At 46.7% G+C, this 24,717-nt stretch overlaps 1 protein-coding gene across 1 annotated transcript in view; it reads left to right on the top strand.

Annotated features, from left to right (window-relative positions):
- Positions 1-24,717, top strand: part of OVCH1 (ovochymase 1) — a 1,424,491-nt gene that overhangs the window by 148,541 nt on the left and 1,251,233 nt on the right. The window lies entirely within an intron of this gene.

The raw sequence follows: 24,717 nt of genomic DNA, 5'->3' as shown, positions 1-24,717 counted from the left end.
GTGCAGCGCCAGTCCCAGGGAGCCTCAGCAGGGTCCCCGTCCATCCTTTCCCAGAGGGAGAAGCTGCAACGCAACCCAGCCAGAGCTGCAGGATGGTAGGGGGTCGTATCCCTGGCCTTGGGCATTAGACTCCCATGTGGGTTGAACGTCTACAAGAACGGTGGTTCCCGGGAGGCCCAGGACATTCTCTGTCCTAACCTGGAGGGAGCTGTAATGCAGGCCAGCCAGAAAACCAGTATGGTCTGAGGTGATGTCTCCGGCCTTGGGCGCCAGGGCTACCATTTGGGTCGGCCATCCCAAGTCCAGCGGCAGTTCCAGGGAGCTCTGGCAAAATCCCCATTCCTCCCTGGAGGTGACATCTCTAACGCAGCACAGCCAGAGGTGCAGCCTGGGCTTGCTGACGGTCAACCCACATGGGAGACAGCTGCTCTCAGGGAAACACCAATGTTATGCTGGCATGGGGTCAATTTGTGGGCTGACCCTGCAATTCTGTCCCAGCCCACCAAAATATCTCCCCCAGATGGCCCTCTCCTGCCCACACCACCAACAATCCAGCCCCAGTCCCACCCACCCCACTAACAATGGGCGCTTTGAAACACATTGTGTATAGGCGCTATATAAATAAACTATCACATAACCATAGAATAAGTGTTCTCATAACGTTGCAGCTGCTCGCATAGAAAAAGCTGTAATGAAACAAATTCATTACCGATGGTAACCCCAGCAGAAACCAATCAGAACTTCTACTCTCCGATCACGGCCCCCCTTTCAAGCCATCCCTGGTGCTCTACTGATGCTCACCCCCAGTAAACACATTTTCTCCTTCCTAGGGCAGATTGCACTAGCAGTCTGCCCTCAGGGAGGGCTACATGAGAGCCCCCCATCAATTTGGGGTGGGGGGGGAGGGCTACCCCTTTCATTGTAGCAAAAATCCTGGTGGTGTAATGGCCCCCTACCCAAATCTCCATTTTATTTTTGCCCCTTCCCTGTGTGCAGATGATCACCCATCTGCCCCAGGGGGGCCAACACATGCGGCCCATCCTGGGGGGGGGCAGCGGGAGGGCCTGTGGGGGGAAGGGGGCGTGCGGGCCTGCAACACACCCACTTCATGACCTAAAAAATCCCGCTGGTCTCGTGGCCCCAAACATAGTAAGCAACCCCCTGTTACGGGTGAGTGCCCTTTAAGGCAGCTCACTTGTTGGGGAGAACGTCACAGGTGGAAGTGACGTACAGGAGGAAGGAGGATTGCCGGGAAAGGCGCTTCCAGTTTTGATTTGAAATAGAGGTTGTACGATCCTTCCGCTGGTGTCCTTGGGTGTTTCGAATCCCCCAAGGAAAACGCAACACCCCCTCACCCCCCACGTCACAGATCTCTATGGCATTGCTGGGTGCGGATCGAGCGCTCTTCGCTCGATCTGCACCCAGCAATGCTACAAACAAAGGTGTAGTTGGAAAGGGGAGTCTCCGTTTTCCAACACCTCCCTCGATCCAAACAGCACAATAGTGCCACAGAGCGAGGGCGAGACCGCAGCGACAGCCGAAAAGGCTGCCACTGTGAAAATTACTTAGTTTCACGTCAACGCGCATTACTCGTGCGGACGTGAAACAAAGTTCAGGAGAGTCTCTAATTTTGGAAATGTTTGCAACAAGTATTTAGCTAGGCCATTATCTATGAGTAGTTGGTATTCTGAGACTTGTGAGTTTAGGCTGCCCTGTAGCCAGCAAGGATGGCTGTAGTGAGTCAGAGTTTGGTAGAATTCACTTTTTACTTGGATCAAGAGTGGACTTAAAGAGTTTAGGGCAGAGCTAGAGTTGCAGGTCCTCATGCGAGTGGCGAAGCCTCCATTTGCTCAGCAGCCAATGCATTTCTGTGCAGAGATCATGTGAATGGGGTGACCCTTGGTTGAGGATGCTGAGACTTATGGTGGAAAGTGAGAGGAGATAGGGTTGAAGAGTAGGGATTGAAAGCTGGAGAATGCAATGTTTGTGGAGGTTGCATCAGGCGTCAAAACCATAAGTCAGCGGGGGAATGGCGGAAGGTTAGAATTTCTTTGACCAAACGCAGCTTTAACCTTACCCCTTCATCTATGGATCAAGGCTATTTCTAATGCAAAAAAGAAGTTTGTAATGAGTAGGTAATGCATGCACCCTATACACATCTGCCAGGTCATTGGCCGTACTAGCTTTAATGATGTCTAAGTGGGTGGCGTCTGATTAAGCTGGATGATAAAATTGAAAGCAATAACTGGCTTTGCTCTAGAGGGCTCTTGTCCATTGCCTCGGTTCAATATTGAGGTAGCTGAAGATGGCAATCTAAAAGGTGATTTTTAGCCAGCATAATGCATTGCAGATTCGCCATTGTTTTCCTTGGGCACAGATGGATATGTTTATATGTTACAAATGTTTGTTTATAGTAATCCAATTTGCTGTATTTTTATATTCTCTACCCGTTCACATTACTTTTCAATTAGCATTTGGTCTCCACCCTTCATGAGCATTGCAGTACATAAAACATTTTATCCCCGACATCTGTGGTGGTAGCTTCTCCTGGAAAGTGGCGATAACAACCACGGTAATCCATTAGTTTACCAAACCTGGAGTAGGTCTTCAATAAATGTTGGTGTGCTGCAGTTCCTTGGGGAAATCCCTGTTGCCATTTTCTGAAGGCATCAATTGCCAGTGAACACTTTATTTTCCTGTTGTGTCCCTGAACAGGATTGGTCATTGATCTGCTGAGCAAAAACGTTTTGTCACTTAATAATGCACATGTTTAATAGAGAACTGACTGGAACATTTACTTTTCCAAAGTGAAAATGTTGGCTACTGTCTGCAGTTGATTGATTTAGTGAAGGTTAAAATAGCAAGAGTTAGTTTGAATGCTAATGTTGAATCTCATTTTTTTTATTGAATTCTTGGTGTGTTTCAGCAAAATATTTCACACCATCCCATGTCATTACTGTCATATGAAGTGGTAAAATACACGAAGTAATGCACATCAATAACATATTACATTAATTTTATTAGATCTTGATTCACATTTGTTTTACATGGGACCTTCCAATTATGTAGAGTCTTATTAAAATGTGGTCTGATTGTCAACAGTTACCACCCTATTGGCTTCCGTTATCAAAGACTGAGTGGCTTCTGAAAGATTAATTAATACAGTTGTTGGCGCTGGCCCCGCCATGCATCTGCCCCCGAACATTGAAGTTGCTAGTGTTACTATTGTGTATAAAATTACTCAAGCGTTCAGTGTGCTTATTGCCCAGAGTGACTGGCATTGGGTGAGATGTCTGGGCCCTTCTACCTTGCTTTTCACTTGGAATAGGTGACAAATTCGCTCTTCCCATGGCATATTCAGGCTTGCTTCAATAACTATTACACTAAAGGACCAAGTATTGGGTATCTAGATCCTGGACATAATCGTGAATATGTTCACACGCAAACAGGGCCATCTTAAAGCCACTAACAATACCCTGTATGACCCTCCAAACAATACTAACGGACCCCCTTCATGATGGACTCTATGTAGCAGGAGGTGGTTAACCGCCTGTCTAAGGTAAAGGGACAAAGGAGACTGATCCTCCTTGGTGTAACAATTGAGGGACAAGTGTCTATGGGAGTTTGGATTAAAAATCCAAAACTATTCCTGGATTATGAGTTTAAATAGGACATCTATTTTAATGCTACAGTTTATTAGCCCAAAATAAAATGATCTATATTTTGCAGTGTAATGCCAGAGCATGAAGCGCCAGTGTTGGATACATTTGTCGGACATTACGCAATTGCAATGACCTGTGACCAAGCAGCCGGAGTTGAGATGGCAGTCACTTGCATTCTACTAGTTATCAGAGCTGCAACCAGTGGGGAGCCAAAGCTTTTTGCATTTACGGAAAGAACCTACTGAGAATTGGTTGCCAAAGCCTTTGAACTAGTGACCAGCTGGGGAGTGGTATCAATTGAAATTCTATAAATTGGTAATTTGGTCCTGAAGAAAGTGGAATGAGCAAGACAGTCCCTGAAACCGGTGTACTAGATACAAGGTGGGATGCTCCGTTAAAACAGGACACCCTTGATAAAATATAGATCTTGATTTTAATTTTGGCCCAACAAGCCCTGTTCGAGTGTCCCTGAATATTACAGCCATGACCAAGGCGGGTCGTTCTCTTTCAGTCCCCTAACCCAAAACAGGTGGCTCACCACCTCCGGCTAGGGAGAGTACATCATAAAGGGGTGGTTAGTAGTAGATGGCGGGGCCATGCAAGCTATTTGTTTCTTTCTTTACGATTAAAATATGGGGGTCCCTGATTCAGCAACTACCGGGCATTGTAGCTGGTTAAAGCATGCCTTTGCGACTAGGCTAGTTCTAGCAACAGGAATTTAAATAAATGGGTTGTAACGCTCACCTGATTCCCGTAGAGGCGCCGGTCTTGACTGGGCGTATACCGTATCTTCAAAGGTGATGTGTAACACACGGCTGGCTCTTTGGGCTGGACCTCTGTGCACTGTATGTCTGACTCGAAGGGTAAGATGTCTGCAGATAGAAAATATGGGATTAAGGAACTGGGTTATTGAATGTCTCTTCTTCCCTTTCTCTTCTCCTGTAGAACCCCAAAGGTTAACGCTCTCACCTTAGGTAAGTGAACGCCGTGCTCTCCATCTGCCTCGGGGCAGGGTGCTGTAACCAGTTTCTTCACTGGATAAGGGGAGCAGGCCTCTTGACTTCAGAGGACTGCTGGCCGTCGTTTACTGCACGAACGCTAAGTTTCGAGTAATTATAATCTCTTTAAAGTCTTTAGTAATGATGTTTCTTGTTTTGCAGGGTTCCGGCGATGGAGGATGACGGGCTGAAGTGAGTTGAAGATGGAGCCCGTGTGATGAATAGAAGCGCCTGGAAGCACGTAAGTAAGCGCTTGTTGCCTGCTTCACGATGCGCTCTAACTGTCTTTTTATTTTGCAGGTACAAGTTCGGAGCGGCTGCAGGGTGCCGGAATACCCACTGGGTTAGATGTGGAAAGGAGTAATGGCACGTGAGTATTAAAGTTCCCCAATGTCTTTAAACGCACCTTGTTTTGTCTTTCAGATGCCGGAATGCAGCGCGAGGCGTTGGTGACAGCCTATGGACCAGGTAAGTGAAGAGCTGTCACTGAAGACCGTAATGCTAACCTGTTCTTTCTGGTCTTTATAGGTGTTGCTGAAGACTGGATTCAGGATGGTAAGCCTTTTTCCTTAGGCCCAGGATCAGATGCAGAAGACACGATGAGCGTTCTGCTGCAGAGGATGCAGAATAACGCAAAGCAAGATTCATCCATCGGGTGTGGTTTAAATAGCCTCCTGTAGTGCTTAGGTGTCTCCTTCCACAGCCATGCCTAGGTAAGAAAAGAGTTCCTGCTTTCCAGAAGAGTTCCAGTGTTCTGAATCTAGGGAGTGGCTCCTGCCCCACCCAACAGGAAAAGTAGTTCCAAACAGAAGAGGATCAGAGGCTCAACTGGCAGGCAAGTAAGCAGCATGGTCTGCTGCAGGTAAGTCCACCCAAGCATTATGAGCCCGACGCTTCCAGCGCTGGGACTGGGCATATTTATGAGCCTGGTGCCACTGGCGCCAGGACTGGGTCCAAAAGGTCCCAATTGGGACTGGTTGGCACTCGGAACCTGGGTTATGGATCTGCTTCCAAGGGAGTTGGGAAAACCCTGACCTTTTGGAAGCAGAGATCATGACATGGGTCTAAAGCATACCAGGAATGTAGGTGTCCCACACATTCCTGAGATGACTAATATCCTATTAGCAAGTCCAAACTAGTACAGAGTCCCCAATTAGCTGCATAGTTGGGAAGTTGGTTTCTTCAGCATTGGATCTTTCATAGATTTGCATGCTGTGAATATTTCCTGTCGTCGGGCTGGGCAACCTTGGTAACTTTAACATAGCATTTTCCTATGGAAACCTTTGACACTTGGTGTCCTATCAACGTCTTTGGTGCTTTAGGCTACACCAATAGGACGTCTGGTATAAATAGCCCCACCCTAGTGGCTTCCCTTCAGATTTCAACCATCTCCAAACTGTGGGATCACCTCTTGTTTCCTCTCGAGTGCATTACTCTGTGTTCTACACATGCTTTTGTTGCTGGGCACATCATGTCCTCTGTGGGCCCGAACAAATTGTTTAGGCCTTGTGAAACCTGCGGCCTGAAAGTCTGAGGGGGAAGGTCATGCAGATTGTATTTATATCCCAATCATTCTGCTGACAATTGTGCTATCTGTCGAGGCTTTTTTGCAGGGAAAAGCTGAAGGACTGTAACCGCGAGTTGCTTTGTTGGCTCAACAAAGGTACTTAACCGGGTTCGGAGGTGGGTTCAACCCATGAAATCAATTACTCTGTTAGGGCAGTGAAGGTTTTGTCTTTGCACTCCAGGTCCCGGTCGGCAGAACCCCCTCTAAGAAGCAACGCACTGCAGTGCCTGCATCGGAGGTGAGAGGCGAGGCAGTGGGGCCTCTGGGTCCAGGTCGCATCAGTTAAAAGGGGCGAGTGGCTCCTCTCTCGAAGCAAACATGGCTGGACAAGTCAAAGGAAGCGAGTGCTAGGCCTGAGAAGTTGGCATCGCTGTCACAGAAGTCCTCACCAGTGGAGAGGAAGTCCTGTGAGGCGTCATCTAAGCACTCGTCGGTGAAGGACCACCATAGGGCATCCTCAGGCCATGAGTCTTCTAAGCATCATTACACCGCTTCGGCCAAGCAGTCTGCTTCACCGGAGAAGGCCAGGCCGGTGAGTGCCTTGGTTCCATCAACGAGGGGTTTGTTTGTTGACGGTGGTGATGCCTTCTGTTCCTTTGACCGTTGTGATGTCTGCTCCATCGATGACGGGCTGGATGCCTCATCGATTGCTGTGGCTTCAAATGGGCCGCTGTTGCTGTCCTTGGCTCTGCTGGGGGCCAATGGTGATTTGTTGCCTACGGAGGTGCCGTTTCAGTCAGGGGCCGGCATTGGGCCTTTGTTCCTGTTGGACATTCTTCAGCAAGAGCAGACACCATATCCTGTTGACGCCTAGTCCAGAAAAGGAAGAACATGAGCCGTTGTTCGATCTGTCTGCGTTGGACCTGCAGCCGGCCTGGCCGTCGACATCAGAAGGGGATGAGTCTGTCCCGCCCCAGTATCCATTAGTGACTCTGTACTGTCCATGCAGGTGCTAAGCACACTACAGTCGCTGTTGGGACAATTGGATGCAAGGCTTCCTGTGGCTCTAAGCCTGTGGAGCAGATGGTGACCGTGGTGCCCCGACCCAAGCAAGGGGGTGGATGCCCCTCGCATGAGTCTCCCGAGCGGGTTGCCTCTGGTTCAGCCGCCATTGCTGTCTGTTGGTTTCGGTCCTCCCAGAGGCCATCCGGGGGAAGGGGAACTGGTAGATTCAGATCCTGATGGTGTTCCTCAGGACATGCTGTCAATGGTGTCCTTGTCGCCCAGGAGAAAAACACAAAGGGGTAGTACTGCTACTAGTAGGCTCAACCCAACTTCTTCCTCGGGGGGGGGGGGGGGGGGGGAAGACGTTTTATTATATTGGAGCCTTTCTACTTAAACTCAAGGAATATATCCCAAAGTTAGTTGCCCATGAAATTGTCAAGGAAGAAAAAACGCACATACACAGAGGGGGCTGTTTCATAAAATATGCTTGTATTTTAACAAAAAATTAAATTTCCTTATAAACACCTGCATGGAAAACACATTACTAGACTGTAAAAGAAAACATATATATATATATATATATATGTATATATATATATATATATATATATATATGTCATAGATTGAGGGACAACAAACCATATCCTAGTCAGAAGACTTGTGCAGTTGACGGAAAAAACAAATTCACAACAAACTGAAAAAATAACATAGTGGATACACCTTAGTTTTGCACCCAAGGTTGTGTTTTGTGTCCAGATTCCAAGTATCTGGTGCATACATTTTAGTTAAATTACATGGTACATCATGAATTATTCAAGTGCCTAGAGGCATAATGGTCATACATCTAGCTGATCAATTTTACAGAGAAGTATAAATTCTGATGGTCATGTGCCAATGTCGCCAGGGGTGAAGTGTGGTCAAATGGTGTTTGAATCACATGAAAGAGTCAATCGAAAGTGCCCATAACATTGGGCTAGTAGTTCCCCCATCCCCCCTCGCATAAACTGGACATTTCGGCGGCAGTGCCATCAGTCTTGAAACATTGTTTTTTCATCATAATAGCCGCCGCCTTCTGGGCGATTAAACAGCCCTGCAGATATCTAGTAGGAAGTCTCTTCGAGTTGCATGCTTCCAGGACGGCTGATACCTGGGATACGGACCCTGAAGTGGATCCTCTTAGTAGCCCGGCTCAGCCGTCTCCACCGGATGATGTCAGTGCTTTTCACACGATGATCGCTAAGGCTTGTCAAGAATTTGGCCTCTCTCCTGAAGAGAGAAAGGACTGTTCTTTGATCACGTGGGGAAGTGGTGGAAGGCAGTGTTCTCCTGCTACATGTGGTCCAAAATGGGGACGAAGGGTCTGTGGATGATGCACCATTCATTCTTGGAGCTGGCAGTGAAGGGGTGCCTGGAGAAGTTTAAAGCACCAGAATCTTCCCTCCAAATGACTCGGGTCGCAAACCACGCTGGAGTCCGTGGCAGTTAGTTAGAAGGCAAGAAGTCAGTGCAAGTGTGCTACGCCCCAGAGACTGGATGTGGCACCGGTTGGCTCCACTCTTGGATCATCTCCCTGAGCAACAATGCAAGGAGGCTATGCTGCTGGTCGGGAGGGGGAAGAAGCCTCCAAATACAGCATTAACATTGTGGTGGACCTCGCAGAACCTGGATTCAAACAAATCAACAATGGCGTTCTCCAGAGGCAGGCATGGCTACGCTGCACTGACTTTCGACCAGAGGTCCAACATAAAATGGTCAATATGCCGTGTGAAGGTGAGCAGCTGTTTGGCAAAACAATTGACCAGTCACTGAAGGGGATGAAGGAGGACTCTGATAGGGTGAGGTCCTTGGTACACTGCAGAGTGGCCGTTCTTTTCGGTCATTTCGAGGGGCCTTTGGTAATGCCAGGTTTGCTGCTTCCTGCGACGGGGGTTACGGTCACCCCAGTTATTCGTCCCAAGGGTTCCAGCATTCATTCCAATCCACACAACAGGGAGGATCAGGCGCAGCAGAAGAGGGGTCCAGCCGCCTCGGCTTCTAAAGGCTGGCAGTCCAAACCACAGCAATGACTGCCATATGGGCACGCAGCTAGGGGCGGTTAATTACTATGGACCGTTGGGTGCTGGATGCAGTGCAACATGGCCACTTGGTGTTTTGGCATCCACAACTCCGTATTCCTCCTGTGAAGTTGGCACAGCCGTATCTCCAAGTCTTGTGGCAAGAGGTGCGTCTAATGCTGGAGAAAGGGGCGATGGAACCAGTCCCGATTTTGGAACAAGGCCAGGCGGTGTATGCCTCATTTTTCATAATCAAAAAACCAAATGTAAAGTGGCACCCTATTCTCGACCTTCGGCTGTTGATCTTCAGGCGTTGTAGATTCTTGTTCAAGATACTTCTGTTACAGGACGTCATTGCTCAGTGCAACCGCGGAGTGCTTTTCATCGTTGGACCTCAGCCACTCATCCTGATGCTGCAAAAACATCGCAAGTTCCTGCGCTTCGTGGTCGGTGGCGAACAGTTCCAGTTTCGGGTGCTCCCTTTTGGACTCAAGTCAGCTTCAAGGACGTTTAAGTGCCTGGCTCCGGTGGCTGCATTCCTCTGCAGGCAGGGGCATCATGTGTATCTGTAGCTGGACAACTAAGAGTCTGATTCCCTCCAGGCGTCAATGCTCCTGTTACAGCGGCTGTGCTTTGCCGTCAACTTTGCCAAATCCTGTCTCTCCATCCAGGGATTTGGTTTTTCTCAGTGCTCAGTTTCATATGCAGCCGTCCGTCGAAAGAGTGGGAAAGTTGCTCTCCAAGGCGGGTTAGTGGGGGCCCGGCATTAGTTTCGGTCCAGAGTTGCATGGCTCCTCTTGGGTCCATGGCGTCCTGCATTATGCTCATTCCCAATTGTCGGCTGTTCATGAGGCCCATGCAAGAGTTCTTGGCATCCAGGTGGTCAGTCGGGGTCGGTGGTCGGACAAGGTGGTCATCTCCCGGGTACTAGTGGAGTCCCTGAGGTGGTGGAAGTGCTCAGAGAACCTTGTGCGGGGAATACCCTTGGTGGAGCAAGACTCTATTCACGATAGTGACGGATGATTGCCTGAGGTGAGCCCCATAACCCACCGGGGAGTTTCAGGTTATATGGTCCCTACAAGAAGCGTAGTTGCAAATCACTGTATTGGAGTTGAGGGCAGTGCATTGGGCTCTGAATGGGTGCATTAGTTCGTATTTTGATGGAGAACACCACCACAATATTTTATCTGCGCAAGCAAAGTAGCACCCACTCCCGGCCTCTGTCTTGAGAGGCTCAGGCGGTCTTGCATTGGGCCATTGCTCACAGGATTCACATCACTTTATTCCATTTACAGGGTGTTTAGAATGTACAGGCGGATGCTCTCAGTAGAGATGCAGATCAGTTGTACGAATGGAAGCTGAGAGGTGCAGGTGGCGTGGATCTTCAAGAAATGGGGCTGGGGGGTCTCCCGCGCTGGACTTGTTGGCAACACCATGAACATGCAGTGCCCTCTTTGCCAGCAGGGTGGCTCATCCAGAATCAAAGGGGATGCCTTCTCATTCCCCTGGACAGTCCTGTTCGTGTATGCATTTCCTCTTTCCCCTGATTCAGAGGACGATCCAGTTGGTGCGCAAGTACCAGTGCAAAGTGATCTTGGTGGTCCCTGTCTGGCCCAGGCAGACTTTGTTCTCAGATCTCCTTCACCAACTTTGTTCTCAGATCTCCTTCATCTCGCCATGGATGAACCACTTCATCTGGGTTTGGATCTGGATCTGCTATTGCAGGACGACAAGCGTGTGGCATCACGACCCTGCATCACTCAGCCTGGTAGCGTGGCTCCTGACCATGCCGAGTTTGGACATCTAGGAATCCCATAGGATTGTCGTCGGATCCTGGTGGCAGCAAGGGTGCCATCTCTCGTACAGTAGAAAATGGACTAGGTTCTGTGCCTGGTGCAAGGAGCAGCTGGGCGTACTGCCTTTGGAGATGTCTGCAGCCCAGATTCTCCCATATCTGCTGCTGGCGAAGGGGGGGTGGCTCTGGCATTGTCGTCGATCAAGGTGCATTTGGTGGCCATCTCCAGGTTCACCAGACGGCGCAACTCTATTCAGTGACCAGTTGGTCAAGCATTTACTCAAAGGACGTTTTAGTCCTTTTCCTGGAGAAGGTTTGCTCTGGTATGGAGACAGCATTGTTGAAGTTCCTCTCGTGCAAAGTCGCTTTTTTGGTGGCCATTACCTCTGCCAGGAGGATGTGGGAACTTCAGGCTCTGGTCTTTGACCCGCCGTATCTGCGATTCATGAGGGACAAAGTTCTCCTGTCTACTAATCCTCACTTTATCCTTAAAGTTCTGTCGAAGTTTCACAAAAACTCTATTGCCTTGCCCACTTTCTTTGCTAAGGCTACCCCCCCAGCAGAGAGGGCACTACATTCCCTGGACGTCAAGAGGGGATTGAAGTTTTACCTAGATTGTACTCAAGTCTTCAGGAAGTCGACAGCTGTTTGTGGCTTTTGGTCCCTCCAACAAGGGGCAGTCACTTTCAAGCAGGGACTTTCTCGTTGGGTCTCCTCTACAATTTACTTTTGCCATGGGAAGGCTGGCAAGCCTTTGAGGGGCATTCCTAAGACCCACTCTGAGGTCCACTGCATCTGCGGTGCTGTGGGCAGGGATGCCACTCAGTGACATTTGCCGTGCCACATACCTTTACCAAACACTCTGTGACAGCAGCATGTGGAAGATGTGCAGGTGGCAAAAATACTGTGGATGCCTAATATCACAATTGGTCCTGTAGGCAGTGAACTGTGAAACAATATGGGTTGGACCAATCGGAGAGGGGTGTCCTTCTGTTAGTGTGTGGTCTCTTAACAAATCGACCAGGAGTTCATATAAGTTCAACAAAATAAAATCAGATTTATTATCATACACATTTTTATAAACATAAGAACAATATGCATTCTAAAGATCTTTTTGATTTTTACAATTTTTAAATATCCATTTTATGTATTCAAAAGAAAAAAATCAATGTTCCGAATACACAATTTCAAAAGGCCAAGCTCACCTATCACAATACACTACCATAATTCTCTCTCATTCTCCATTCATACTTTCTCTCTTGTAAGTCTAACCCTTTATGTTTGGAAATGACCACTAGACTGTTGTAAATATACTAAGTTCAGATCTATTGCTCGATAAACCCATCTGTGTAGAGATGACTCTGACTCCAGATGTCTACACGTGTTTCGGTTGTTCTGAAAACCACTCTCGGTCTTCTCAGTGTAGCAACCTTCTTCAGGACAAAACAGCAAGGCTTCTGTATGCTGTCTGTTCTGGTAGGGAAAGCCCAGGTCTCTGCACTTATTACTTGGTGCAGTTGATTCAGATATTGGCTTCGTTGATGGGACACTAAGGGCCTCATCACGAGTTTGGCTGTAATGCCACTGACTGTAATAGCCCTAGCACCGACTGGCCCGGTGGTATTACCACCGGATCACGGGTTGGGCCTTAACGGTAAATCCCCATTACTGATTGGGTCCATTGGATCCAATGGGGATTTTGCGACGCTAATACAGGCAGCTGTAATACCACTGAAAACAAGAATTTCCACCTCCAGGAAAAGGCTGGAGGTATAACAGCTGATTTAGCGCCCAACTCGTGATAGAGCCAGCCCTTAAATGTGGCGGTAATACCGTTACCACCGTATTTAAGGGCTACAGCCCAACTCAAGATGAGGCCTAAGTGTCAAAGTTTTGTTAAAGTTACAAAGTTAACTGTCTGACGATGGGGAAATATTCACAGAATGTGAATTCATGAAAGATACCAAAGCTGGAGAAATGGAGTTGCAGCTAAGAAACTACTCCCTTGTGAAGCTTGGATGCCCAATCAATGGTTCAATTTTCTGTAAGCTATCTATTTAATGCTTGATCGTTCACTCATTCTTGGCCAATCTGGACATAAATCTGTATTGTGGGTAGCTTGTTAAATTGAAGCCACATAGCAGTCCTAATGTTAAGCATGGTATATAGGATGGAAAGCCTAACTCTAATCGTGTGCACGCTGTTGGATTTACCTAAAATATGTTGACATATTGAATAAGCCACTTAATGGCTAAATCCATACTGGTCTCAAGGCCATACAAGACATTTGGAATTATAATGTGTAGGTCGTGGCAGTCCTTTAATGCTAAAGCAATTGACTTCTAATGAAGTTCATAATGGCACATAGCTTCCGGTTTACTTTTAGTTCAATGCCGGGCATGAACTCCCTCCCTTATTACCTGCTCTTTTAAGGATCCTAGATGTGTATGTTGGGAGACGATTGGTGGTCTTTTCTACCCACAAAACATCCATGGGAGGATGCCTCTTCATTCCAAAATACATGGTACACGTTGTCTTGTACTTGAGATTGTTCTCCCCAGAATAATATAGAAGTGCTTTCAATTTAATTAGGAGTCTAATCAGAGTATGATCCTTGACAATTGTCGTCCGCAGAGGCAGATGTTCACACTACCCCATTTTGGAGGAAGGGTTCTGATCTTAAAAACTTCTTCAGCCAAGTAGAGGTTAAAAAAAGTAGGGGGGCAAGCATACACCCCAACTTTAATCCCAATTTACCTTTTAGTCTAGTGAATTGGCCTGACCGGTCAAGCCGAACCATAGCTGCTGACTCAGTAGCTCGCAAAGCATATTTAATAGGCCTTTTTAATCCCAGTTCTCACGCTTGTCAAAGTGTAGCCCTATTTATACATTCAAAGGCTGGACTGTAATTGATGTAAGTATATTGGAGGTTCCTTTCTGTCTTTGTCTCCATTGAGGGCCTTAAAACCTAAGGTTTTATTGGCATTTGAGCAATGGCTTCCAATGCCAGTTTGGACAATGTTTCCCCTCCTCGCCCAGTAATTGCCCTAAGTAGTATTGTGGCAAATGCCTAACTACATACGTCAAGCAGGGCAAGAAGCCTGCAATTTTCATGGATCTTTTACCAGACTTGAAATCTAGGATCAGAAGAGAGTGCTTCCAAGATATGGTTTTTTTAATTCATCATGATCAAGTCGGATATAAAACGCGCCCAAGTACCAGGGTCTTTCCAGGCACCCCAGAATTTGTAAGGCCTAATCAGTGCTTCCATCTCTTCCTCTTAGGATTTTTATACATAGAGCTGTGGTATTGATTAAGGTGGTGTTTGGCCTCCAGCCTATGCAGGCCCCTTTGTACAGGCTTTGTTCAAATTCCGTTTCAGGGTCCCAATATTATGCCTGGACCAGTAAAGGTGATTATCTTGCTGGTTCACAGTGAGCATGCCTTCCATGTGTGACTTAGGCACCACTTTCCAAATTCCAATATCAAAATGTATTGGGGCATGGTCACGAAGATCCATAGCCTGTATAGACATTATACCCATCCTTTTCCAGTTAGATGAGTCAACATCTAGTCAAAGGTAGCCTCTAGGCTGTCCATGTACTATGTAGTGTGACCTGTGGTGTGCCTTTTCTGAAAAAATCAAATGCAGGCTTTTTAAAAATTGGGGAGGTCAAAGATCGAGCTAAAAGACTGAAGCCTTTTGAGTTCCATGAAATGTGGATGTTTTTCCTCTTCTGCGAGAGGGCAGAATGAAGCCAGGCCCAGTCAGTAGAAGCATCAGATTGCCTCACAGGTATCGCTCTCATTTTGTGTACCTTTCCACCACTGTGCGTCACCCTTAACTGCATCTAACAGGGCACTCTGGACTTGTCAATGGGGGCATCGGCATGCACAACCACAACTTCAAAAATACTTCCAAGTAGGTAATTATGAATGAGACTTCCAGAGTCGATTTGCAGTGGATTAGCAATATTCCGAGGGTAGGATGTTTCTAATATTACTACAGAATTGATGTCGTCTGAGGTCAATACTTGCAGTTCAGGGATCAGGAAGAATAGGGACCAGACACATGAACTATTAATCTCTTTTGAGGAACAAATATCTTGTATGGTAAAGCATGTTCCGATTTTGGTTCAGCCTGACTGGTGTCATTGTCATGAGGGGCAAGGGGTGATGTTGGTGAGCCCAAAACGATCACTGGAGGAGACTCGTGGTGCATTGCCATCAAAGGAGATGTTAATACTCGTACACTCCTCATTCTGCCCATCATTCGATTGACCATGGAGCTGCCAACTTGGGTTGATTTCTCCCACAAGCTAGAGGGACCTTACTGGTTTTTCGGGAACAGTTCAATCTCAATTTTCTGTAGTAGCCCTTCTATTCCTGCTAAGAGCATATATTGGGTCTTTGTATATTCTGACAGCCCAAGCATACCTTGTGAAGGTCTTTGGGTAAAAACAAAACATAAAGGACACCAGCAAGCCTGATCATGATCCCTTGTAAGAGTGGGGAAAAATGACAATGAGCTAGTTGGATCCTGGGGAGTTAAAGGGACAAGTTCTGAATTTGGATTGTCGCGAGTGGTTATTTGAACAGCACAAGGATCTCCATCCAAGCAGTTTGTGTTGTGGTGAATAGGGGGCATTATTAGTGTGGGTATCCTTGTCACCGCCTCTGTTTGCTGAAACATGAGGCCAATAAAGAGTTGTCAACTGTTAAAGGCTGCTGTGACTGTGCTTGCATACACGTGGGAGTTTGCATCAGAGGCGCTAAAGGATCCTGTGAGGGCTAAACTGGTGTGGTGCTTGCTTAGGCCTTGGTATCTTTAGTTGACCTACTGCCTGAAATTGGTCCCATTAAACCTTTATGAAGGGTTCCATTCAGTTATTTGGCTTTTTTATTGTGGCGTTGTCTGAACAGCTGCTCCAGTTCCAAACCCCACAGGGTTTATACATGTGTAGTAGATGCCCTTCTTTATCAGTCGGTGCTGTGGCTTGAATTCACGATAATGTCACACTTTTAGATTTTAGCTGAATTGTCATTCGTAAGTTGCATGGAGCTACATAAACTTGGATGGATGAAGGGAACCCCCCTTGATGGATGGCTTCCATGCTCAAAACTCTTAATCATTTGCTGCATTTATCATTGTGTTGCTCTACCCTAATTGACACAAATTGGAGTATAAGAATAGACATAACTCCAAGTATCCCTTTCCGAAGACACATTTTTGTTCTCAATTATATTTTCACTATGTAAAGATTAAAAGGCAGCAGAAAGGAAGGCGGTGTATTACCATCCTCTGCCCACTAAATGCCATTAGTCTTTCTACATGCTCCCCCTTGAACAGCTCCATATCTGTAATGCTTTGGTTTGCCTTTAGACCTGGATTTATTAAAGTTTGGGGTTGGCACTGGATTTGTGGGCTACACCACAGCAAGGCTTTAATCTCATTTTCTCAGTGATCACACAGGCTTTTGCAGTTGGCACAGCAGTGTACCCCTCTGGAAAGACTTTTACACTTCAAGCACTCTGTCAATATACAGTTTGTATAAAATGTTGCCATTTTCCGGGACCACGACCGAACTGTTACTTCACAGCTTAATCATTTTCCATGAAGCTACATTATACATTTAGCCTCCATATGAAACCTGCAGAAATATGCTTGATCACAAAGTGTTGTGCCACAGTCAAACATTTTAAATGGACACTTGTGCAGAGGCCTGCTGAGGATCAATTATGCTAATTTGTTCTGTAAGGAAGGCATGGCATCAAGAATGGACACAAGTGATCAGTTTAAGGGTGTTTATAGGTAGGGTGGAAAAACACCTAATCTAAACCTAACATATAAGATCGGAGCAAGCTACGACCATCAAATAAGGCAGTCCTAGTGGTGTCAGGTCAAATAAAAGGGCCTATACTAAGAAACCTATTGCCAATCCTTCCGCTAAATACAAAGAGCGTGTGGGATAAGATTTACAAGAAAGAAAGTGTTCGCAAATGAGAAGTCTGAATGTGGTAGCCAGGTGTCTCCCTTCCCCACGTTTTGAGCATAGGACAAGGAGGGACTCCTGAGCACAGCATACGCTCTAACTTTCCAAGCACAAGACCACAATTCCAGCGGTCTGGACCCTTGGTTAAGTCTACAAGGTGGTTTTCTACAAAAGTCTCTTGCCTCCGCAGACCTAATTTACTCCAAGAATGAAACAAAAGTTCCTTTTAAAGTTATGTTGAGTGATAGCTTTTCACCCTTGTATCCCCCCCTCTTCTGGGCTTGGATCCAGAAACTATTCCTTTCTATATCTGGACCTTTGGTGGTTGACTTTCTGGTTTCCAGTGGCCAGATGGATTCAAATATTACAAGCTTCCTTTTGGATTACACTGGAGGTGAGAATTCTTCACCCCGGAGTCCCCCTCGTCCGGGCACAGACGTCTTGAATATCGGCCTTCCTCCTGTCTGGTTCACTCCGGCTTATATTCACAATGATTTCTACATTGCATTCAAGTCATTGGGGTGATGGCTTCTCACCCCTGCATCCCTCTCTTCTGGGCTCGGACCCCTTAAAACAAATGCCTCCCTGTGTTGGGTTCACTACAGCCTTTTGCAAAGATTGTCACCTTGGCGTTCACTAATCTTAATGTCCTTTTAGTTAACCGTGGATATACCTCTGCCGTGTTCACTTTTGTCAAGTTTCTTGGGTCTTTAGACTTGCGGCTTTTTATTGGCATCCCTCCTCCGGGTTCACTCTTCCATTTCACAATTCCTTTTGCATTCTCTTGCTGTGGGATTCACTTCCCTTTGCTTTTCTCAGAGTTGTTGGTCAAAGACCTTTGACTATATGGGGATTTTGCTAGTCCCCTGTATGACCACTTTGACCGTTCTTGACCACTTTGACCGTTCTTGGTTGCTCTCCTATGGTCTTCTGGTATCAGTAGTTTCAATCAACACAGGATCAACCAGAGTCTCGTGAGTACACATGTGCCACTTTGACTTTCATTCAACACAGTTCTGTTTATCTGGTCTCTCCTCGAATCACTGGCTGGGATGAACTTCTTGGCTTTCTTCGTATCGGGAGTTGAGGCTGGTACCATGGTAGCAGGCCTCTCACTCTGTCCTGCTCATCAACGTAGGCATGCTCTGTGTACCGTTGGCTTCTGCTGCAACATGCTTGGGCTATTGGATGCAGTCGTACGATTCCTTCCACAGCGGTCTTGTTGGTCTGAGTTGGAAAGGACCAGGTTGCTTCTCTCTTCGTCAGCCTCTCGCTGCCTTTCTTTTCCTCTTGAACTGCCATGCCTGGATAGCTTTCGTAGTGCAGTCTGCCTTGCTCATATTGTGCTCATGCTCCACCTTTTATTCCTGTGGGGAAGGAAAACTGCCGTCGGGTATGTGTGATTCTGGTCAATTGCCTCACTTTGTCTGACCCTTGTATTGGGACATGTTGGATAAACTGCTCTGGTGTTAGTCCGTTGTGTGATTTGCAAAAGTGTTCATGTGGAAACTGGGTAGGCAGTGTTTCTACATGGTAGGATGAGGAAAGGTGTCTGAAGGGGATACTGCATCTCACCCATTAGTGTCCCACTTCCACTCCCAGATGACCCCCACCCAGGCGATCCTCCCTCACTAGTCCACCCCCAGGAACTGGATCCAATAGCGATGGCTGTGTCCTGGCCACCTGGATGACAGACACCCGGAGACTAGCCGGAGAGACACCTTCGGGTTTCACAATTCTCTTGGTCTATAGCACATTCTTGGAGAAGAAGGCACATGTTTGGTGTTTAGCAGAGATGGTCTTCTGGACAGTTGAGCCTCATGATCAGATGTAGCAGGTTTCCTAGCTGTTACATGTTCTTCTGGTCCCCTTAACCCTCCCCACTGTTAAGGTATTTATGTAGCATGGACCTAGTTTCAGGAAGCAACAAAGCGCTTTATAAGTCAACGGGGGAAGTGTGGTAAGCAGAGATGCAAGGGAGTGGGGTGCTAACTTGGGAGGGTGGGCAATTTGGCAGCAAGGATCTATAAGGGACCATGGGAGCTATCTCGGGGTGGGGGGGGGGTGTTGCCTTGTCTCGGGTTAAGTGGAGGGTGTGTGGCCATAGGTGGTTGGGGGGGGGACCATTTTGTTTAAGTTGAGCTCCTTCCTGAAGTGTAGTCTGGTGTTGACAGGGAGGAGGTTCCAGTGTTGTGGGTGAGGGGGCGGCGGTGGTGATGTAGGGGCTGGTTATTTTCTGCAACAGCAGAGTTCAAGCCTCCACATGCCCTTCTGGCGGATCGTAGGCCTCTGGAAATGTGGAATTTCTCTGAGGTAGCATGGAGGTCTTTAAGACAGCCTTGTAGATGACGCAGCAAGATTTGAAAATAACTGTCCTGCACTGGGTCCTACTGAAAGCATGCAAGGACGTGATGGGTTTAAATTTGCAGAGTCCTTTGAGTCCTAATGCAGCTTGTCGGATGCAATTCATGGGTGCCATGGTAGTAGCTGGAAGACCTTCCAGAAGGGCATTGACACCATCCAGGTGGGAAAGAACAATGTCTTGGACCACAGATCGGAAGTTGCTTTCTGCGGACAAACAAACCCTTCATCCCATTTGTGGTGTTAAGCTGTTGGTCTTCAAGAAGCACATATCAAGGAAGGGCAGGTATCTCAAGGTTTAACCCAAAGGACTTGGTGCAGGTTTTCAGCTGGAGGTTGAAGCTCTCTAGGTTCATAGTGAAGGGCCTGGTCTGGGTGGCAGGGTTTTTATTGTAGGTCACCACTAGGACTTCAGTCTAGGAGGGGTTGAGCTTCAGGACTAGATCAATGTGCGACAGGCCTTTGGATTTCTTTGATGGAGGGAATCTTGGGGTGGATGCCTTCGATGGAGGGAATCTTGTGGTAGAGCAGAGTTTCGTCTGCGTTTTGGTGGCTGTTGTCTGGAGTTCAGAGGGGTTCCATATAAGGTTGAAGACCACGGGGAGAGGGTGGATACTTGCCATACTCCACAGGTAATGGCTAGAGTTGATCTGAGTAACCCATTTGGATGAATTGGTGGTAGTTAGCCAGGTAGCACTTGAACCTGCTGAGGACGATCTTGCTGCTCCTCATGCAGTGATCTAGAATGGCAGTGTTTAGTGGTCTGTCGAGAACCACAAGGCTAGGAATGCCATAATGTGTTAAGGGCATGGTCCATCACCTTGTTGGCAGTGGTTACCATGCTTCGTCTGGGTTAGAAGCCAGTTAAGTCTGAAGGTGGTTGTTGGCTTCCTGGTCTAGTTGCATGGCTTCTGATTTGTCAAGGATCTTGCCTAGGAAGGAAATGTGAAATGGTGCAATAGTTGCAGAGGTAATCTGGGTCCATTGTTGGTTTCTTGAAGTGAGAGTATTTGCCCAGTCTTGAGGGGAAGGTGCCTTGTATGAGGGAGCTATGCTTAGATACTGCTTGGCACCATATCCTGATAGACGTGACTGTTTTTTTTCTATAGCTGGTTTGGCAACTGCTGCAGCCTTGTGCATGTATAATGCAATGCTCCAGAATCTAGAATGTAATTAAAGATGGCAGCTGTTACTGTACTGTCTCAGACCTGGGTAGATGATTTGTTTTTTAAATATCACCAAGCAGATGAAAATATCAAATTATCCTGATGCCCCAGCCTATGAACATGTATTCTTGTAGTGGGTGGTGAAGGAGGATGTTGTGGGCCTGTAGTTATGCAGAGATGAGTGCACCAACTCTACTCTATGTATTAACACAAACCACTCCTGTATAGCTAGTCACAATACCAAGACTCTGAATGCACAATCACTCGGGAGCTAAAAAAACTGAATATCACGTTAGTTGACTGTCTTGCAAGTTTATCTGTCACAAATGGGGCAAGACAGAGTGACTGCCAATCATATTCACCCCAAAGGATAGGTCTCTGCTAGATTACCCATGTCCCCCCAAACTTCCAACATGTGATTTATTGGTTTGTCAGACTTCTACTGATCACAAAATTGTATCTATGTGTAATGCAGTGGCATAGAAATCAAGTATTGGCTGCTTAAAATAACTTGGGAGACTGTTGGCTATTACTGTTCTGCTAGGAAGTGTGCAAGCAGATGACATCTCTAACTGGCATACGCTGTAGCAATTTAAATTATTTGCACTATACTTAGCATCGCATTTGATTTTAAGGTGTAAGAAGTCCTCAAAGGTGTGTCCAAAGGAGATGCAGGGTTTTCACGCTTGGCCTGGTTGTGTCCGTACTACAAGATTTGTCCGCTACGATTGCTCCTCCTTCCTGTCCCACTTCGTTATTCTTGGCTGCTCCTGGACATTGATTAAAATGTGTGGATTTGTAGCCTTTCGCATAAACTGTAAATAGAAATATTTCTAACTTTTGGATGCATCCCAATGTGTCCTACTCCAAATCCCTCGTTTATCAATTTAGCAAAAATCATTCCTAAGCTTCTCCACACTGGTGGACATGCCGGGCTAGTTTTTGAGACGAATCTTGCAGAGTCATCACTTATCCCTAGCCTAAAGTCTCCTCCCATGTTATCGGGGGAAGGCAGTCTCTACCCAATCCTGACCCTGGCATTAGGGAAGGTGGACCATATGGGAGATGGCTGTAAGGGGACAAGTGGAGGGACGCGATCTACTTATCTTTATTCTGAAGATTCATTCATGCCAGGGTTTTTGATGGGTTGAATGTGAAGAGGAACAAGGAGTTCATGTGGAGGAAACGGGACCTTGCGAACAGTAAATGTCCTGCGCAGCTGATTAGATGCAACAACTAGACTGCATATGCCCAAATCGCCTGCAGCTAATGGACCTTGGCATGAGAGCACAAAGGCAGGTTGCAGAGTCTGCCAAGCGGGTAATGTGGCCGTAGCAGAGGAAATCCTATGAAGGTCTGTGGGAAGAGAGGCTTGCCAGAAGTCAGCTGGCAGCGTTCGGGACCGAAGGAGTGGTGCTCCGGGTGTGAAAGCATTGTGCGCAGCAGAGCCCTGTACAGAGATGCAGTCCTGCAAAGCTGTGCTGGTCTTGGCAGCGAAGGCTGAAAGCGCGGACGTGGAGACCCAGCAGGACTCTACCAATAAAGGGAAGCTGGCCCCTCGCAAGCACTTCATGCAGCAGTTGAGAAGAGCTCGTGAGTCCGCCTTCTAGCGAAGGTGGCCCTGTGATGTGCAGATATGCTGAAAAGCATTTTCAAAGTACTTTTAAATACCGACCTAATGGAACTAAATGGAAAAGGCAAATGTGGTGCAATTCTCCTGACATGAGGTCAGTTGGGAGAAACTTGGAACAAGCCTTGCCAAGAGTGGAGAGAGATTGAAAGAGGTTGAAATCCAAATCATGAACAAGCCCTTGGATATTGGATGTCAGTTTGGGGGAAATTGGTACAAATAACAGTTGAAGTCATCAAAAGTGTGCTAGTGAAGCAGTTATGATACTTAAGGAGAAAGTGAATTTGAAGAGAAACCCCAAGGATGTCAAGTAGTGAAACTTTGTTGGATAACGATACCTGGCAGGAGAGTACACCATTGAGCCAAAAGGGGATATTCCTGGCAGGAGAGCGAACCAGGATATCAAGAGTTCACTTGATGGGTTTCCTGTCGGGATTCTACCGGGAAACTTGCTTTGAATTGGTATGTTGAAGAGACTTAAGTTCTTGTTTCTTTTAGCTATATTGTCAACCAGACATTTTGAAAAGCCTTGACTTTTGCCATACTTAAATCTGTTGTGAAAGGCATTTGATTTGCCATCTGGAAAAGTAGTGACAACTGTCCTTTTTAAAATATATCTTTTCCACTGTTTTGAATAAGCAGTCATTCTGAAAGACCAGGCGGGACGTCCTGTTTTCCAAATCGGTCTCATGGTAGGAACATTGGTTTCTTCACCCTGAGGAGAGTATTAGATGAGACATATTTGTAATGCCTTTAGGGGACTGTTTTGACAGATGTTTTGTCTAGTTTTCCTGAATAATCTAGGGGGAGGGAGCTAACCCTTGGCTACAAGAAGTTTTTTTTTTTTGGTTGAAGTTATGTTTGAGAGATTGCACTTTCTGTTGAGTTGAGCTTTGAAACATTTACCTTGTGCATTTTGTATGTATGTGTGAGGGTCAGATTGAGTTTGGAAAAAGGCACCCTGCTTTAGTTTCATATGAAGGGATACTCTTGTTGGGATAGGGTAAGGTAGACCTTTATCCAGACCTTTATCCAAACCCTGTTCTGTTGATAAAATGTCTAATGTTGAGAATATCTCTTTATGTCTACCTCTCATTTCTGACCCCCTCAGCCACAATTAGAACTATGTGGGTCCTAGAGATCTGCAGCCTGGGATGTAAATGGTGTCTTTGATAGAGTAGAAGACTATGCCTTAGTTTTCTAGTTTCTATTTTGTCAGTTACAGCTTTTACCATGTTACTGAATTTGATAAATGATCTACCATCTAAAATCAATAGTTTCAAAAGAAACGTGTGGCCTTCCTTGCCATTCAGATGAAGGCTTTTTATCTAGCACAGATCAGGAATAAGTGTCTCACCAGCTATTTTGAAGTGACAGAAGACGGGATTTGTGGGACCAGCCCATCAAAGTGGCAAACGTGCATGGCTCCGACCATGTGGTTTGCTAACATTGCCTAAAGAGTCGGATTTGTAAGTTGCACTATAGTCCCATGTGACATGCATCTCATCCCTGCACTTCAGTCTCTCCCTTGCATTAAATGATTGCATGGCAAATACTCACTTTCACTGCAGACAGTCCCCCTCCTTAAATAAAAATAGTTTTGATATCTGATTTGAGGGAGTGTTGCTCGCCCCCCCAGATGCTATGTTAATATTTTCTAGTAAATGCTGTCTCGAGTCCATTTTTCAAGCTCCTCGTGCCCCCTTGCCAACCTTCATATACTTTCAGGGTGTCCATCCCCACATTATGAGGATCACTGCTGTAATTCCTATTGGTGGTCGCCCCCACATATCGCTCAATAGTCCAACGGGTCCAAAACACTGCAGCTAGGTTCCTTTAAGCTCTTGGTGCATCACACCACCTACTGTGTCCTCCATTGGCTCCCTATTGGGCGACGCTCCACTTTTAAAGCTATTTGCATCACCCAACATGCCCTGCACAAGAAAGGGTTAGAATACCTACACTAGGTAACTTACCACCCCGTGATCGGGCACTACACTGCTCCTTCAAATAAACGAGAATCGGGGATCCTCCTCCGGAGCTCTCACTATGGAACACAATTCCCCTTGGCATCCACTGCTTAGATCACCTTGTCTTCCAGAAAGCCCTCAATGCTTCTCCCCCTGCATTCCGATCATTTCGCACTTTGGGGGTATTGAACCCCCAGTCAGGCTGAGGAAGCCATGAACCCCCTCATAGAATGTACTGAGACGGAGAGAGTAAACGCCAGGAAACCACAGGGCAGAATCTGTGTGCCACGTCTACGAAACCAAGAAACCAACCAGTAAACACATGTTCATATCGCACTCCATGTTAATGGAAATGGCTGGCCACCCACCTGCACGCATCTATCGCAATATTCAAGGACATTGCACAACTCTGCCATTAGAGTGCAGCTACTTCCCATGGCAAATTCGGTCTAGCTGGAAACAATTGGTCTCCTGCACTCGCGCACACTCCCGACAGCCCCCTAGCACCCATCCACAAGCCAGATCGACATGGGTTGCATTCTAAACTAATCTCCCATACCATGGATTTGCTCCCCA

The sequence above is a fragment of the Ambystoma mexicanum genome, chromosome 12 (assembly GCF_040938575.1).
Source record: "Ambystoma mexicanum isolate Mex_15411 chromosome 12, UKY_AmexF1_1, whole genome shotgun sequence".
Classification (NCBI taxonomy): domain Eukaryota; kingdom Metazoa; phylum Chordata; class Amphibia; order Caudata; family Ambystomatidae; genus Ambystoma; species Ambystoma mexicanum.
This window is presented reverse-complemented; position numbering and strand designations above follow the sequence as displayed.